Below are 8,075 nucleotides of genomic sequence, written 5' to 3'. Positions count from 1 at the left end.
GATTTGAAGTTTGGTCTGTAAGTTGTAGAAATCTTGGTTAAACTGATAAATGCAACTGCCCCCTTCCCATTTTGTGACTGTAGCGATACAGCGACTCACCCCTGCGGCACCTCCTGCTGGTGACTTCAGGTAATTAGCTCGTTCCAGCTCCGGAGCGCCCTCTGCAGGCCAGTGATCCGCCTGTTCTCTGGCCTACGTGTCCCTCCCTGGATCCCAGTGCCCTTTTACCTGGGGTGCTGCCCCTTAGCAGAAACCCCTCAGTCTTAGGGTCTCCGCTCCCTGAGGAACCCCCATCCACTATCCCCACCTCACCTCAGTATAAGGCTACCGTCAGTCATTGTCTAGCCCCACGTCCTCGGGCAGACTGCAGTATCTACCTACTCATCACTGGCAAGGTTGGGTTCGGACCTGCTGCCTTGGCCTACCCCTGGGCTGCCCTCTGCAACCCCCAGTACTCCTTGGCCTTCTGCTAGGCCACAGCCTGGGGCTTTCCAGGCTGGAGTTCCCCAGCTCCTCAGCCTTTCCCCAGCCCTGCTCCACTCAGGTACTCTGTCTCTAGCTCCCTGCAGCCAGGCCCATCTCCCTCTACAGCTAGAGAGAGACTGTGTCCTTGCTCCTGGCTCCCAGCCTTTATAGGGCCAGCTGGGCCTTGATTGGGGCATGGCCCAGCTGCGGCTGCTTCCCCAAACAGCCCAGGTCTTTCTTTCACAGCCTGCCAGCCCTCTCCCAGGGCTGGTTCCAACCCTGTCAGGGCTGGAGCGGGTCACCATCCCGCTACAGTGACATTATTTCTTGCTTGAACATTACTGCTTGTGATGTTATCTGATTAGAATATGACCATATAGATCATTGTTGCAACCACTGTTATATATTTGCAGCAAATATTGTACAAATGTTGTTTAGCGAGGTGTCTATGAAAAGATTGTGTTTTGCTGGTTATAATTATGCTATCTGTATGCATGTATCATTTCTGTATGTGAAGTTATAAGTATTGGCTCTAGACTTGGATTTCTATTGTTTGCTCCTTGGGTAATGCCCACAAGGTAGCTAGCCAGCACATCTTGGAGGAACTGTTCAAATTAAGTAGTTCATCAAGAAACACTTAGTTGACAATGGACCATGCGAGATGCCCATCTACACTGAGTGGACTGTCATGTAAACGTGCTATCTGGAGTGTAGGTAATGGCTTCCTTCAATGACTGAGGGAAATTGGGCATGAACCTGGGGGTATGTCTACACTACAAAATGAGGTCGAATTTATAGAAGCCGGTTTTATAGATATCGGTTTTATACAGTTGATTGTGTGTGTCCCCACATAAAATGCTCTAAGTGCATGAAGTCGGCGGACCGCATTCACAGTACCGAGGCTAGCATCAACTTCCGGAGAGTTGCACTGTGGGTAGCTATCCCACAGTTCCTGCAGTCTCCGCCGCCCATTGGAATTCAGGATTGAGATCCCAATGCCTGATGATGCAAAACAGTGTCGCGGGGAGTTCTGGGTACATGTTGTCAGGCCCCTCCCCCTCTGTCAGAGCAACGGCAGACAATCGATTCGCACCTTTTTACCTGGGTTACCTGTGCAGACAACATACCACAGCAAGCATGGAGCCCGCTTAGCTCAGCACAGCTCACCATCACCATATGTCATCTGGGTGCCGGCAGAGGTGGTACTGCATTGCTACACAGCAGCAGCTAATTGCCTTTTGGCAGTAGACAGTGCAGTATGACTGGTAGCCTTCATCGGTGATCTGGGTGCTGGCAGACGTGGGGCTGCATTGCTACACAGCAGCAGCCCCTTGCTTTTTGGCAGTAGATGGTGTATTACAACTGGTATCCGTCATCGTTGTACTCCAGTTTGATCAGAGGCACCTGGGCAGACATGCTTTGTCTCCTGGAGACTCAGTCCTGCTGGCAGTCCTATTGAACAGTCTTGACGATGATGGCTAGCAATTGTAGTACAGTATCTTCTGGCAAGCACCCAGAAGATGCTGAGGGCTATCAGTCATGCTGCACCATCTGCTGCCAGCTTAAGATGTAAAAAATAGATGGACCAGATTTGTTCTGTATTCGTTTGCTTCCCCCTCCCTCTGTGAAATCAACGGCCTGCTAAACCCGGGGTTTTGAGTTCAATCTTTGGGGGGGCCATTCTGTGTGACAGTTGTTTGTGTTTCTCCCTGATGCACAGCCACCGTTGTTGATTTTAATTCCCTGTACCTGTACGCCATGTCATCAGTTGGCCCTCCCTCCCTCCATCAGTTTCGTGCCTTTTTTCAGATCAGACGCCATAGCATTGGGATCATGGAGCCCGCTCAGATCACCGCGGCAATTATGAGGACTATGAACACCACGCGCATTGTCCTGGAGTATATGCAGAGCCAGGACATGCCAAAGCAAAACCAGGACCAGCCGAGGAGGCGATTGCAGTGCGGCGACAAGAGTGATGAGGAAATTGACATGGACATAGACCTCTCACAAAGTACGGGCCCCAGCAATGTGCAAATCATGGTGTTACAGGGGCAGGTTCATGGCATGGAACGCCGATTCTGGGCCCGGGAAACAAGCACAGACTGGTGGGACTGCATTGTGTTGCAGGTGTGGGACGATTCCCAGTGGCTGCGAAACTTTTGCATGCGTAAGGGCAATTTCATGGGACTTTGTGACTTGCTTTCCCCTGCCCTAAAGTGCCAGAATACCAGGATGAGAGCAGCGCTCACAGTTGAGAAGCGAGTGGCGATAGCCCTGTGGAAGCTTGCAACGCCAGACAGCTACCGGTCAGTCGGGAATCAATTTGGAGTGGGCAAATCTACTGTGGGGGCTGCTGTGATCCAAGTTGCCAGGGCAATCAAAAACCTGGTGATATCAAGGGTAGTGACTCTGGGAAACGTGCAGGTCATAGTGGATGGCTTTGCTGCAATGGGATTCGCAAACTGTGGTGGGGCCATAGACGGAACCCATATCCCTATCTTGGCACCGGAGCACCAAGCCACCGAGTACATAAACCGCAAGGGGTACTTTTCAATGCTGCTGCAAGCCCTGGTGGATCACAAGGGACATTTCACCAACATCAACGTGGGATGGCCGAGAAAGGTACATGATGCTCGTGTCCTCAGGCACTCTGGTCTGATTCGAAAGCTGGAGGAAGGGACTTTCTTCCCGGACCAGAAAATAACCGTTGGGGATGTTGAAATGCCTATCGTTATCCTTGGAGACCCAGCCTACCCCTTAATGCCATGGCTCATGAAGCCGTACACAGGCAGCCTGGACAGTAGTCAGAACCTGTTCAACTATAGGCTGAGCAAGTGCCGAATGGTGGTGAAATGTGCATTTGGACGTTTAAAAGCATGCTGGCGCAGCTTACTGACTCGGATAGACCTTAGCAAAACCAATATCCCCATTGTTATTGCTGCTTGCTGTGCGGTCCACAATATCTGTGAGAGTAAGGGGGAGACATTTATGGAGGGGTGGGAGGTTAATTACGCGCAGCCAGACACCAGGGCGGTTAGAAGAGTACAGCAAGGTGCGGTGCGCATCAGAGAAGCTTTGAAAACGAGTTTTGTGGCTGGCCAGGCTACGGTGTGAAACTTCTGTTTGTTTCTCCTTGATGAACCCTCCGCCCCCCCGCCCTCCCCCGGTTCACTCTACTTCCCTGTAAACCAACCATCCCACCCTCCCCTCCCCCCTTCGAGCACCGCTTGCAGCGGCAATAAAGTCATTGTTACTTCTCATTCATGCATTCTTTATTAATTCATCACACAACTAGGGGGATAATTGCCAAGGTAGCCCGGGATGGGTGGGGGAGGAGGGAAGGAAAAGGACACACTGCAGTTTAAAACTTTAAAACTTTAACACTTATTGAAGGCCAGCCTTCCGATGCTCGGGCAATCATCTGGTGTGGAGTGACTGGGTGGCCGGAGGCCCCCAGACCGTGTTCTTGGGCGTCTGCGTGAGGAGGCAATGGGACTTGGGGAGGAGGGCTGTTGGTTACACAGGGGCTGTAGCAGCGGTCCCTGCTCCTGCTGCCTTTCCTGCAGCTCAACCATAAGCTGGAGCATATCAGTTTGATGCTCCAGCAGCCGGAGCATTGACTCTTGCCTTCTGTCTGCAAGCTGATGCCACCTATCATCTTCAGCCTGCCACTTGCTCTGTTCAGCCCGCGATTCATCCCGCCACCTCTCCTCTTGTTCATATTGTGCTTTTTTGCACTCTGACATTGACTGCCTCCACGCATTCTGCTGTGCTCTTTCAGCGTGGGAGGACATCTGGAGCTCCGTGAACATATCATCCCAAGTCCGCCGTTTTCTCCTTCTAATCTTCGCTAGCCTCTGCGAAGGAGAAACATTTGCAGCTGGTGGAGGAGAAGGGAGAGGTGGTTAAAAAAGACACATTTTAGAGAACAATGGGTACACTTTTTCACGTTAAATTTTGCTGTTCACATTACACAGCACATGTGCTTTCGTTACAAGGTTGCATTTTTCCTCTTATATTGAGGGCCTGCCGGTTTGGTGTGAGAGATCACTCATGCAGTGCCAGGCAACAGAATTCAGCTTGCAGGCAGCCATGGTAAGCCACAGTCTTTTGGCTTTTTTAACCTTCATAACATGTGGGAATGGTTTCAAACAGCAGCGCCCTCATTTCCCATACCAAGGACCCATTGCTTTGGCCATTTAAAATGGGTTTGCAATTTAAAAGGAGGGGCTGCCGTTTCTGGGTTAACATGCAGCACAAACCCAACTACCCCCCCCCACACACACACACCCAATTCTCTGGGATGATCACTTCACCCCTCCCCCCACCACGTGGCTAACAGCGGGGAACATTTCTGTTCAGCCGAGCAGGAATAGGCAGCTCTGAATGTCCCCTTAATAGAATCACCCCATTTCAACCAGGTGACCATGAATGATATCACTCTCCTGAGGATAACAAAGAGAGATAAGGAATGGATGTTGTCTGCATGCCAGCAAACACCGGGACCATACGCTGCCATGCTTTGTTATGCAATGATTCCAGACTACGTGCTACTGGCCTGGCGTGGTAAAGTGTCCTACCATGGCGGACGGGATAAGGCAGCCCTCCCCAGAAACCTTTTGCAAAGGCTTTGGGAGTACATGAAGGAGAGCTTTCTGGAGATGTCCCTGGAGGATTTCTGCTCCATCCCCATACACGTTAACAGACTTTTCCAGTAGCTGTACTGGCCGTGATTGCCAGGGCAAATTAATTATTAATCATTAAACACGCTTGCTTTTAAACCATGTGTAATATTTACAAAGGTACAGTCACCAGAGGTCCCTTGTGTGCCCTCAGCGTCTGGGAGCACGCCTTGGGTGAGTTCGGGGGTTACTGGTTCCAGGTCCAGGGTGATAAACATATTCTGGCTGTTGGGGAAACCGGTTTCTCCGCTTCCTTGCTGCTGTGAGCTATCTACATTATCTTCATCCTCATCATCTTCCGCGTACCCCGAACCCGCTTCCCTGTTGCGTGTTTCTCCATTGACGGAGTCAAAGCACACGGTTGGGGTAGTGGTGGCAGCACCCCCTAGAATGGCATGCAGCTCCGCGTAGAAGCGGCATGTTTGCGGCTCTGCCCCAGACCTTCCATTTGCCTCTCTGGCTTTGTGGTAGGCTTGCCTTAGCGCCTTAATTTTCACGTGGCACTGCTGTGCGTCCCTGTTATGGCCTCTGTCCTTCATGGCCTTTGAGACTTTTTCTAATATTTTGCCATTTCGTTTACTGCTACGGAGTTCAGCTAGCACTGATTCGTCTCCCCATATGGCAAGCAGATCCCGTACCTCCCATTCTGTCCATGCTGGAGCTCTTTTGCGATCCTGGGACTCCATCATGGTTACCTGTGCTGATGAGCTCTGCGTGATTACCTGTGCTCTCCACGCTGGGCAAACAGGAAATGAAATTCAAAAGTTCGCAGGGCTTTTCCTGTCTACCTGGTCAGTGCATCTGAGTTGAGAGTGCTGTCCAGAGTGGTCACAATGAAGCACTGTGGGATAGCTCCCGGAGGCCAATAACGTCGAATTCCGTCCACACTACCCCAAATCCGACCCGTAAAGGCCGATTTTAGCGCTAATCCCCTCGTCGGAGGTGGAGTAAAGAAACCGGTTTAAAGGGCCCTTTAAGTCAAAAGAAAGGGCTTCGTCGTGTGGATGTGTCCAGGCTTAATTCAATTTAACGCTGCTAAAGTCGACCTAAACTCGTGGTGTAGACCAGGCCTGGGACTTGCCCATGTGACTCCAAACTCCATCTTGTTGCTGTAATTTTCCACAGTAAGAACAATAGGATGCCTTCCACATGGCAAAAGCTATAAAAGGCCCCAGAACACTTCCGTTTTGTCTTCAATCTTGCTTCTTACCTCTGGAGGAACTTTGATACAAACTGAAGCTCTGAACAAAGGACTGAATGATCCATCCAAGCTGTGGATGTACTCCAGAGACTTGACTTAAGCCAGCAGTTTATTCCATCACTGCTACAAGCCTGAACCAAGAACTTTGCCATTACTGTATGTAATTGATTCCTTTAACCAATTTTAACTCTCACCTTTTCTTTCTTTCTTTCATTTTTTGAATAAACCTTTATATTTTAGATACTAAAGGATTGGCACCAGAGTGATTTTTGGGTAAGATCTAAGTTATATATTGACCTGGGTGTATGGCTGGTCCTTTGGGATCAGAAGAACCTATTATTTGATGAGACTGGTTGTAAAGAACCACTCATCTCTGAATCCAGTGGTTTTGGTGGTGATATAAGAACTGGAATGCCTGAGGAAACTGCCTTTGTGTTTTCTTGTTTGCCAGTGTGGTGAAACAGGAGTCTACTTTTGTGGCTGGTTTGGTATATTTTATAAAAGAATAACCACCAGTTTTAGGTTGTGTTTGCTCTATTTCTGAGCAGTTTGTCCTGAATTTGGCATCCTCAGTCGTGACCCACTAAGGCATGGTTACATTGCTAAAGAATGTTAATTGACTTATCTCTTGTATTCCTTTGCCTGCTAAAGCAATTCTAAGTTGGCAGTTTCTGGGGTACTAATTAGATCTGTGTTTTCATAGCTGTTTGTTAACCCTGTCTTTTTTGCAATACTGGACAGTCTTTTGGGTCTTTACTTACATACTGGTTAAGCTGTCACTTAGAGCTATGTTCATCAGCAGTATCCAGAGCTTCTAGTGTACTATTGTTGAACTGTGCAATGCCTGTATTGTATCTGTCTACACTTTTTCGTGTAATGAAGTGAATGGCAATGTCAAACAAGAGAAGTGACAGAATGCATTCTTGTTTGATACCAGTGTCTATACTGAACTAGCCGCTCAAGTCTGTGTTTACTTTAACTGTGCAAGCTGCACCCAGATACAAAGTCTCAATGATGTGAATTATTTTTGTTGGCGTACCATGACACTTCAAGAGATTTCAGAGTGAATCACAATAGAGGCTGTCAAATGTTTACTTAAAATCTGTGACGTTTATGATGAGTGTTTTTTGGCATTCAATGCTCTCTTCAATGATTATTCTTCCTGTGAAAAGCTGGCTGCCATGATCTTCCAGGTCAAAATCCAGCCTGCTCTTCACTTAGCTTTGCCTCAAATGCTTCCTTTATTTTGCTTTAAATGGTGCTGCAGAAGACTTTGTCCATCACTGAAAGCAGTGTAACAGCTTGCCAGTTGCTGCAGTGACCTAGGTCACCTTTCTTTAGGTATCTTGACTATAATGCCATTTTCCCATTGTTCTTAAGGCTGTTCCTGGTCCCACACATTGAAGGGTTCAATAATAGCTAGAGACATAAAGGGTAACAAGAAAACATTCTAGAAATACATTAGAAGCAAGAGGAAAACCAAAGAAAGGATAGTCCTGTTACTTAAGGGGAGGGGGGGAGAGACAATAACAGAAAATGTGGAAATGGCAGAAGTGCTAAATGACTTTTTGTTTCAGTTTTGACCAGACAGGTTAGTAGCAATTAGACATCTAACACAGTGAACATGAGGCAGGATCTGAAGCTAAAACAGGGAAAGAACATGTTAAAAATTACTTAGACAAGTTAGATGTCTTCAAGTTGGCAGCACTGATGAAATACATCCTAGA

Source organism: Malaclemys terrapin, chromosome 1, assembly GCF_027887155.1.
Source record: "Malaclemys terrapin pileata isolate rMalTer1 chromosome 1, rMalTer1.hap1, whole genome shotgun sequence".
Lineage (NCBI taxonomy): Eukaryota > Metazoa > Chordata > Testudines > Emydidae > Malaclemys > Malaclemys terrapin.
Note: the sequence above shows the minus strand (reverse complement) of the source record.